At 43.3% G+C, this 10842-nt stretch overlaps 1 protein-coding gene across 8 annotated transcripts in view; it reads right to left on the bottom strand.

Moving 5' to 3' along the window:
• Positions 1 to 10842, bottom strand: part of ephb2a (eph receptor B2a) — a 73229-nt gene that overhangs the window by 40703 nt on the left and 21684 nt on the right. The gene's annotated exons all lie outside the window — the stretch shown is intronic.

The raw sequence follows: 10842 nt of genomic DNA, 5'->3' as shown, positions 1-10842 counted from the left end.
CAGATTCACATTTATGTAGCAAGCAAAGTACAAAAATCTGCATCAACTTCACCATTCTACGTGTCACACAGTGGATTACTGTTGACAATGAAGGGGGGTTGACACAAAATGACATTAGGCAGGGCTGAAATAAATGAATATGTTACACTAGAAAAACTTTTTTGGGGCCCCCCCCCATACAAGCACTCTTTGATTTTTGATATTAAACAGAACATGACTTAACTGTCACATAATTTTAATTATTATCAGTTCAGGTATATCTATGCATGTATAAGCTCCTCAGGCATAACATTATAACCACCTGCCTGATATTGTGTTGGTCCCCCTTTTGCTGCCAAAACAACCCTGACCCATCTAGGCATGGACTCCACTAGGCCCCTGAAGGGGTGCTGTGGTATCTGGCACCAAGATGTTAGAAACAGATCCTTTAAGTTTTGTAAGTTGCGAGGTGGGGCTTCCATGGATCGGACTTGTTTGTCCAGCACATCCCACAGATGCTCGATTTGATTGAGATCTGGGGAATTTGGAGGCCAAGTAAACACCTAAAACTCATTGTTGTGCTCCTCAAACCATTACTGAACCATTTTTGCTTTGTGGCACGGCACATTATCCTGCTGAAAGAGGCCACAGCCATCAGGTAATACTGTTTCCATGAAAGGAAGTACATGCCCTTCAACAATGCTGAGGTAGGTAGTACGTGTCAAAGTAACAACAACATGGATGGCAGGACCCGAGGTTTCCCGGCAGAACATTGCCCAAAGCATCACACTGCCTCCGCCAGCTTACCCTTTTCACATACACTGTAAACCCGAGTAAGTTACCAGAACTCAAAAGAATTGAGGCAATCGATTGCCTCAATTCTTTTGAGTTGATGAACTCAAAAGTCAAAATTCTTCAGAACTTAAAGGTTGGATGACTTGCTACTTGTACCTTTTGATAACAGTTAAATTAAAGTGCTGATTTAGCTCAACTCAATTATTTTCAGTTAATATGACTTAAAGTTTCTAGTTTTCAAAACCAGTGGAATAAGTTCACAGAACTTAAAAAAAATAAGTACACAACCACACCATTTTATGTTAACGAAACTCAATGTTTATTAGTTGGTGTTGTCATTGTTTTGAAATACACATTAGTCACATATATTGAGTTTTTTTACTTAAAAACATGTAACTCTAAACTTAAAATGTCTGAGGCAATCGATTGCCTCAATTTTTTTGAGTTGATGAACTCAAAAGTCAACATTTTCCAGAACTTAAAAGGTTGGATGACTTGCTACTTTTACCTTTTGATAACCGCTAAATCAACGTGCTCATTTAGCTCAACTCAAAAATTTGCAGTTAATATGATTTAAAGTTTTCTGTTAAGGCAACTCAATTATTTTCAGTTAATATGACTTACAGTTTCCAGTTTTCAAAACCACTGGAATAACTTCACAGAACTTTGAAAAATAAGTACACAACCACACCATTTTATGTTAAGCAAACTCAATATTTATTAGTTTGTGTTGTCATTGTTTAAAGTATACATTAGTCACAAATGTTGAGCTTAAAAACATGTGATTCAATATGGAAGTTAAATCAAGTCATTAATCAAGAGCATAGATTTTCAGTTTGAGAGCATGATTTCATTCCTTTTCAGTGACACAGCTCCTTCGTGTGCTCAGATTTTTTCTCCTCATGCTCAAATTTTGTCCTCGCATTTAAATTTCTTCTGCTTTCTTTCAAAATGTCTGCTTGAAGTAAAAAATCACATGCCTGTGTTCACATTTCTCCTTCTTGCAAACAAAAATGTCGCTCGCATTCAAATGTGCCCTCTGCGCGCTCAGGTCTAATTGCACACACTCAGAACACACACCTGCTCACAGGTCAAGTTCTGCTCTCGGATCTCTCCTCTGCTCACGGATTTTTCTTGTGTATCAACACTGTCAACCAATAGAAGGCCGGCTACTGTTGACCAATCAGATTATACCCGCTTCTTTGCGGATGCGTTCGTTGTACTTCAAGGAGCGTTGCATACGGACGGGCACTGTTTCTACCAGGTTTATCTACTTCTGTCCTCCAGGCTGTTAAATGTGGTGGTTCCCTTTATTTTATGACGACTTTTGGAATAAAATATCAGTTAATCAATACACGAGCGCCCGTGCTTTTCATTACAGTAGCTACATACATCAACATAAAGTAGAACAATAGCGACTGTACTTTTGCCATATTAGCCAATAGCCAGCTACCCAGGCAGCGGGATATGTTATATAGTATAAATAGTGAGAAGTAAACATGATTGTGATGATAGTACAGCGGTTAAAAACTCCTGTTCATCTTACTTTTTGCATCATGGGACGCTGGTTCGCATCCCGGCCCGGCCGGCACCCTCGCTCGTGTAATGAATGAAAAATACTCTATCATCATAGTGTATTTTTCATTACACCTTTTTAATCACGTAAGTTTACCCACCATCTCTTGTTAAGCGTTTGTCAGGGGGCCCATGAAGGAAGAAGAAGAAAAAAAAGAAGAAAAAAAAAACAGCTGTCCAGAATTGCCACAGGCCCTGTTTTTGTGAATGAAATATCTGGGGGCGGGTCAGTAAGGTAACGCTGAGTGGCCTTGATGCCTGTCAGTCATGATGTGTTCCTGCCTTTCAGGCAGGAACACATCGGCCCAACCGTTGGACGTCTGAAGCGTTTGGGGAGACTCGGACGAGGTCGGGAACAAATATGTTCGGTGTGTTCAGCTGCTTTGGAAGCTTTCGGAGCCGCGCGGCGGTTGTCTTCTCCGATTCAACATGCGAAGTCTGAGGAGGTTGGCTGTCGGTTGTCTGAGCCATTGGATTCTCTGATTGGTTGTGTGCTAGCTGTATGACCATTCAGATTGGCGGTGTGTGGGAGGAGCGGAATACTGTGTGTGCTTTGTTTTTCTATGCACTCCGTTCCGTCATTCCCTGTTTTCATGTAGCGCCACCCGCTTATTGCATCTCGCTCAAGCGCGTACACACTACAGTGGAGCTGCCAGCACGTCGAAGCGGTGTGTTCAATACAGCTTTTCTGCTGAACAGGTCAGACGAGAGGCAACAGAGTGGTAGGATAAAGGCAGTTGGCTGTTGGTTTGAGTATGGGGGCCTTTAAGTCTAACTAATGCCCCAGCAGTGTTCCAAGCCCTCATCAATGACATTCTCAGAGACATGCTTGACCATTTTCTTTTTGGTTATTTGGACATACTCACTTTCTCCCGCAACATGGAAAAACATGTTCAACAGGTATGACTGGTTCTCCAGAGGCTGCTGGAGAAAAAACTGTTCGTCAAGCCGGAGAAATGTGAATGCCACCCTTCCTGGGCTATGTGGTTGCACAGGATCAGCTCCAGCCTGACCAAAATAAAAGTTGTAGAAGAATGACACACATCTCAAAAACAGCTTCAGCGCTTCCTTGGATTTGCAAACTCTTACAGAAGATTCACCCCTTCAGTCAACTAACCTTCAGTCAACTAACCTCCATGAGGCACACGCGCAGATGTCTCTTTCGTGTAAACTATTCCGTGTCACGCGCGCAGATTTCAAATGCGGCACGCACTAGCTTGATCTTCGCGCACATATTCAGTAACAGAGTGAAGCAGAGGCAGGTGTGCGCGAGTAAAAATCAACAACCACACGCACAACAAGGCTGTGCAGTTGCTTTGTGCGCGCTCTCTCTCTCCTCTGTGCTCGCTGGCAGTGGAGTTCTGCTCGCTCGAAGCAAAGACTTTTGACACTTTGGGGGTGGAGACCAAGGCTGACCCCGTACCGGCCCTCTTATGATTGGTCATTTTCCAGCCCCCCCACGTGGGTAGAGAGCCTCAAGAGAGAGCGTGGCGCCACCTCCGTTCAATGCATCGAGTTTTTTCACAGCAATGGTGGATCATGGAGCCCCTCTAAAGTCCCGGAAGTTAGCACAAGCTAACTGCCGCTCAATGTCATTCCTATGGAGCACACGGCCGGAGCAACACTTGTTCAAGGTAAAATGTTTAAAGAATGACAATTTCATGTCAGTAGTGCATCGGAATTAAATTGGCATGAGTAATTAAGTATGTTGGCGGATCCTTCCCGTCTAGATTAGAAGATTTAGAGAATATTAACAGCTAAAAGTTTAGGCTAGCACACTGGATAACGATAGCAACAGGCTGATAAATGTCAATTCTGTTCTCTAAATAATAATAATAATAATTTAAAGACTCAAAACATAATGAATGTGATGTTTTTCAAGCAGTCATACTAAACAAATGTCCCTAACAGGTGATATCATCTTGGGTATATTTGCTACAGTAGGAGCACTTTGTTGTGGAGCATAAGTGATGCTGCAGACCAGGAGTACTGAGTGGACCACAGTGAGACTGGAAACATAGTAAGGCGGGTCAGGCATAATAAATCCTGCTAAATGGGTATTACCTTGCAATATAATTAAAGGAATAATACTACACATAACCATTGCTATTAGTCATATTATTTAATACACCTGTGTAACATCATACAGTGCAGTACAAAGGCTGCGCCATAAATTCTACTTTTTTAAATCTTATACATGTTCAGTTTTGTTGACATTATCAGAAAGCTGTTCATTCCACTGTTCTTTTTCACCTTCTTGGATTGGCTCATGCTTCCAAGATGGCCGTCTTTTTAAGTTTAGTTTTTTTCCTCATTTTGTATTTTTCTTGCTTCAATCTGCAACCTCAGCCTAATAAATCTCCTGATGATCTTTTCTTTTCTCCACAGCATGATGGAAACCTGCTGGAAAGTGCCAGAGCTTCACCCTCTGTGTTTGGAAGCTCCATGAGGGAGGAACCAGTCTTTGTCCTAAACAGTTCCTCGATGTGGTGAATGATATCAGAGGCTTCTTGGGAGGGGTGGCAAATTGCAACTTCCCTTGCTTTTTGCATTGTTTTTCCTGTTCTGTGTTCTATTTTTAATTAAAGAAATCTTAAAGTTCCAATTGGTGTGGTATTTAAGTGTGCAAAATTACAAATGCATTGTCTGAATATTACCTCCAATATTTTTTTGTTAATAAAATCTTTGTAGGTGGGTAAATTGATCCTTCTGACTTCAGCCAGCCATGCTTTTCTCCGGTCTCTGTCTTGTCTACATGTGCACGCCTTTCTCTGAGCGATCAGAGCATCCCCATGCAGCACAGCACACCTGGTGAAGACTGTATTCAAGGACAGCATACCAGAAAGGACACAAACAGCTTTATCTGCTGATCTGTTTGACTTCTTTAGATACTGTTTTTAAGGAATTCATTGTGGTATTAAGTGCATTGGGAAAAACAAGACAGTGTGTGATTTATTATGCATCAATGAGTAAGTTTAGGATAAGTAAGAATAGTTAACAAATAGTGATAGTATTCCATTTACTTGCAATGAATTCAAATCCAAATTAAATTTTTCTTGCCATGGATTTCCTATTAGAACACAGTTATCAACATCTGATATCATCATATTATCATCATCATAATGCTGTTGTGAGTCAAGACTTATTGTGCAGTCAACTGGCAAATCATTGTCAGTCACCTGTTAGTCTGCCTCCCTCAAGTCTGAAAGTTAAAAAAGAATGACTGTACAGGTTTAGTAAAGTTCAGAGTTCAAAGCAATTAACACAAGTGCATATATATTGATAAGAATAGTTAACAAATGGTGATAGAATTCCATTTATTTGCAATGAATTCAAATCAAAATTTAATTTATTTGCCATGGCTTTCTAATTAGAACACAGTTGTCATTATAATGCTGCTGGGAGTCCAGATTTGTCAGTCATCTGTTAATCTGCCACTGAGCTTCCTGTCTGTGACGGAAGCTGTCATCAGCAGGAAACTGAAAAGGCACCCACGTGGGGGGGCTGGAAAATGAACAGTCATAAGTGGGCCGGTACGGGGTCAGTCTTGGTCTCCGCCCCCAAAGTGTCAAAAGTCTTTGCTTCGAGCGAGCAGAACTTCACCGCGGGCGAGCACAGAGGAGAGAGAGAGCGCGCACAAAGCAACTGCACAGCCTTGTTGTGCGTGTGGTTGTTGCTTTTTACTCACGCACACCTGCCTCTGCTTCACTCTGTTACTGAATATGTGCGCGAAGATCAGACTAGTGCGCGCGGCAGTTGAAATCTGCGCACGTGACACGGAATAGTTTACGCGCGAGAGAGATCTGCGCGCGTGCAGATGTGTTTTCGCTTGTGCGACTTTTGACACAAATATAACGCCATGAATCCCCAGGGACCGAATCTGCCTTTCAGAAACTTTCCGTTCTCTTTCCGCTTTTTCCGTCAGGGTCGCGGGGGCCAAATCCAGTTACTCGATGGGCGAAAGCCAGGGTACACCCTCACTGATGGCAGAGGCTGCCCCACAGGGTGCCAACTGCACATCAGGAGCAATTTTGGGGTTCAGTATCTTGCTCAAGGATACTTCAACATGTAGCTCAGTTCCGCCCTGGGGAGCCTTCCAATCACTGGTCCACCAGCTCTACCCACTGAGCTACAGCCGTCTTCCAGAAACTTAAATAACTATACTGCAGTACACTTTGCCAAAGCCCCTTAACAAAGCATCCTGACTAGGGGTGTGCATTTCTCCCTTATATGACGATTTAATATGTATCTAGATACATGGGATTGATACAATTCAGGGATGTTTCTTTTTATTTTGGAATGATTTGATACAATTTGATTCAGATTTTCTGCAATTCAATTTGATCCGGTTTGGGTATGGTACAATCAGATACATTTATTTAATGTAGACATTCATTTTCTATCATAAATTAGAATAAGCCAATTCTATACAAGTGACATTACTTACCCCCAAACAGATTTTTCACAAGACCGGGGAATCCTATGTATTTTTCCTACTATTATGTATATCTTAATCTTCATTTCCTTAAACCTCAGTGTGAGGTATTGATTAACAATTAGACAAATGTTTACTACTGATAACAACCTAAAAGGTTTGATTAACTTAACACTGTGCACTATGCAGCATCTGTCAATAGACTGTGCAGTACAATGTGCAGTACTACCAGCAGTCACAGAATACAGATGTTAACATGTTCAAAAGCAGACAGGTCGTAAGTCCTTAGCAATAAAAGCAGGCCACAACTTAGACCTTGCCAAGTTGTGGCTAAACTGTGGCTGGAAAAGTCTTTAATCTCTCTTGTGTGTTGCTTGTGCTAGCCCCTGTAACAGTAGTGGTATGTTGATGCCCGAAGGCTTATACCCCTGTATCAGTAGTGGTATGTCGATACCCGAAGGCTTATACCCCTGAATCAGTAGTGGTATGTCGATGCCCGAAGGCTCATACCCCAGTATCAGTAGTGGTATGTTGATGCCCGAAGGCTCATACCCCAGTATCAGTAGTGGTATGTTGATGCCCGAAGGCTCATACCCCTGCGTCAGTAGTGGTATGTTGATGCCCGAAGGCTTATACCCCTGCGTCAGTAGTGGTATGTTGATGCCCGAGGGCTTACACCCCTGCGTCAGTAGTGGTATGTTGATGCCCGAAGGCTTATACCCCTGTATCAGTAGTGGTATGTTGATGCCCGAGGGCTTATACCCCTGAATCAGTAGTGGTATGTTGATGCCCGAAGGCTTATACCCCTGCGTCAGTAGTGGTATGTTGATGCCCGAAGGCTTATACCCCTGCGTCAGTAGTGGTATGTTGATGCCCGAGGGCTTATACTCTTGTGTCAGTAGTGGTATGTTGATGCCCGAGGGCTTATAACCCTGTATCAGTAGTGGTATGTTGATGCCCGAGGGCTTATACCCCTGTATCAGTAGTGGTATGTTGATGCCCGAGGGCTTATACCCCTAAATCAGTAGTGGTATGTTGATGCCCGAAGGCTTATACCCCTGCGTCAGTAGTGGTATGTTGATGCCCGAAGGCTTATACCCCTGTGTCAGTAGTGGTATGTTGATCCCCGAAGGCTTATACCCCTGCGTCAGTAGTGGTATGTTGATGCCCGAGGGCTTATAACCCTGCGTCAGTAGTGGTATGTTGATGCCCGAGGGCTTATACCCCTGCGTCAGTAGTGGTATGTTGATGCCCGAAGGCTTATACCCCTGTATCAGTAGTGGTATGTTGATGCCCGAGGGCTTATAACCCTGTATCAGTAGTGGTATGTGATGCCCAAAGGCTTATACCCCTGTGTCAGTAGTGGTATGTTGATGCCCGAGGGCTTATACCCCTGAATCAGTAGTGGTATGTTGATGCCCGAAGGCTTATACCCCTGCGTCAGTAGTGGTATGTTGATGCCCGAAGGCTTATACCCCTGCGTCAGTAGTGGTATGTTGATGCCCGAGGGCTTATACTCTTGTGTCAGTAGTGGTATGTTGATGCCCGAGGGCTTATAACCCTGTATCAGTAGTGGTATGTTGATGCCCGAAGGCTTATACCCCTGCGTCAGTAGTGGTATGTTGATCCCCGAAGGCTTATACCCCTGCGTCAGTAGTGGTATGTTGATGCCCGAGGGCTTATAACCCTGCGTCAGTAGTGGTATGTTGATGCCCGAGGGCTTATAACCCTGTATCAGTAGTGGTATGTGATTCCCAAAGGCTTATACCCCTGTGTCAGTAGTGGTATGTTGATGCCCGAGGGCTTATACCCCTGAATCAGTAGTGGTATGTTGATGCCCGAAGGCTTATACCCCTGCGTCAGTAGTGGTATGTTGATCCCCGAAGGCTTATACCCCTGCGTCAGTAGTGGTATGTTGATGCCCGAGGGCTTATAACCCTGCATCAGTAGTGGTATGTTGATGCCCGAGGGCTTATAACCCTGTATCAGTAGTGGTATGTGATTCCCAAAGGCTTATACCCCTGTGTCAGTAGTGGTATGTTGATGCCCGAGGGCTTATACCCCTGAATCAGTAGTGGTATGTTGATGCCCGAAGGCTTATACCCCTGCGTCAGTAGTGGTATGTTGATGCCCGAGGGCTTATACCCCTGCGTCAGTAGTGGTATGTTGATGCCCGAGGGCTTATAACCCTGCATCAGTAGTGGTATGTTGATGCCCGAGGGCTTATAACCCTGTATCAGTAGTGGTATGTGATTCCCAAAGGCTTATACCCCTAAATCAGTAGTGGTATGTTGATGCCCGAAGGCTTATACCCCTGAATCAGTAGTGGTATGTTGATGCCCGAAGGCTTATACCCCTGCGTCAGTAGTGGTATGTTGATGCCCGAGGGCTTATACTCTTGTGTCAGTAGTGGTATGTTGATGCCCGAGGGCTTATAACCCTGTATCAGTAGTGGTATGTTGATGCCCGAGGGCTTATACCCCTGTATCAGTAGTGGTATGTTGATGCCCGAGGGCTTATACCCCTAAATCAGTAGTGGTATGTTGATGCCCGAAGGCTTATACCCCTAAATCAGTAGTGGTATGTTGATGCCCGAAGGCTTATACCCCTGCGTCAGTAGTGGTATGTTGATGCCCGAGGGCTTATAACCCTGCATCAGTAGTGGTATGTTGATGCCCGAAGGCTTATACCCCTGCATCAGTAGTGGTATGTTGATGCCCGAAGGCTTATACCCCTGTATCAGTAGTGGTATGTTGATGCCCGAAGGCTTATACCCCTGCGTCAGTAGTGGTATGTTGATGCCCGAGGGCTTATAACCCTGTATCAGTAGTGGTATGTGATGCCCAAAGGCTTATACCCCTGTGTCAGTAGTGGTATGTTGATGCCCGAGGGCTTATAACCCTGTGTCAGTAGTGGTATGTTGATGCAGGACATCATATTCCGCTGAAGCAGGCGGTGTGTCAGTATCAGGGGTATGGTATTGGCTGGATCAGTGGCATGTGATATTCAATGACATAAAGTGCTGTATTAACAAGTGTGGAATAGCATGATCTGAGACGTAGATGAAACATGGGTGTAAGAATTTAATTGAGACACTAAATTTCCAACACTTTCTTACAACAATAAGACAGACTGTGAACAGGTTTGGGTTTAGTGGCTGTTAAAAAATGAATGAAAAAAGTCAGACATCTTCTTATTTATTAGCAGCTCATTCCAGTCATTCAAAGTACCGTGAACATGATAAATAACATGCCACGTTTGCCAGTTTTATGTGAATGATACTGTTTATATGCCTACATCCAAACAACTTAACATACAACAGAAATTCATACATTCCTTTATTCTGTTGATGTGTTAAGTTGGCATTGTCAATAAAGACTTATTGAATGCATTTATATAAGGCAGTACTTGTCATAAAACCAGTCCAGTGGCAATACATTTGCATATTTATCAGGGGGCAGTACTCATCCGACAGTCTTTCAGTGGCATATCACTCTCAAGTGGCACATACAGCCATGTGTCGGTGGAAATAACAGCGGCATACCACTCCAATGATAGGTGTACCAATCAAGGGATCTTCATATGCTGCTGAGACATTGGCCACTTTACTAATCCATGGTGTGGTTGTTTACTGTTCATTAAGAGTTCTGGATTGTTCAAGATAAGAGTGTGTCTTGAATGGCAACTTTAAAAATGACATAATTGAATGACACGTAATAATAGTCACAAACATTTGTAAATTATTTCTTTACCAAATTGGGTAAACATCTTTTTTTTTTTAATGATCGCCAGTTTGTAATGTATGCAAAAGAACAATTGTCACAGCTGACAATACCATACAGCAAAAAAAACAAATAATTTATTTTATATATTTATGCCAGTCTTGTACTGGGTTTATAGAATCAGGCTGAAATGCGAGCATCCACTGTTGCATCCAAATGGCCCATTTTTCCGGCTGCTCGCTTCTGGTTAGTATCAGCAGCAATTAATGAGGAGCCGGGAGGGAGCGGCGAGCCAGGTGTCAGAGCTGCCGCTAAACAGGAATAAAGAGGCCATGA

This window comes from Sparus aurata, chromosome 7 (genome assembly GCF_900880675.1).
Source record: "Sparus aurata chromosome 7, fSpaAur1.1, whole genome shotgun sequence".
Lineage (NCBI taxonomy): Eukaryota > Metazoa > Chordata > Actinopteri > Spariformes > Sparidae > Sparus > Sparus aurata.
The sequence above is the reverse complement of the archived record's forward strand: the minus strand, read 5'-3'. Positions and strand labels throughout refer to the sequence as shown.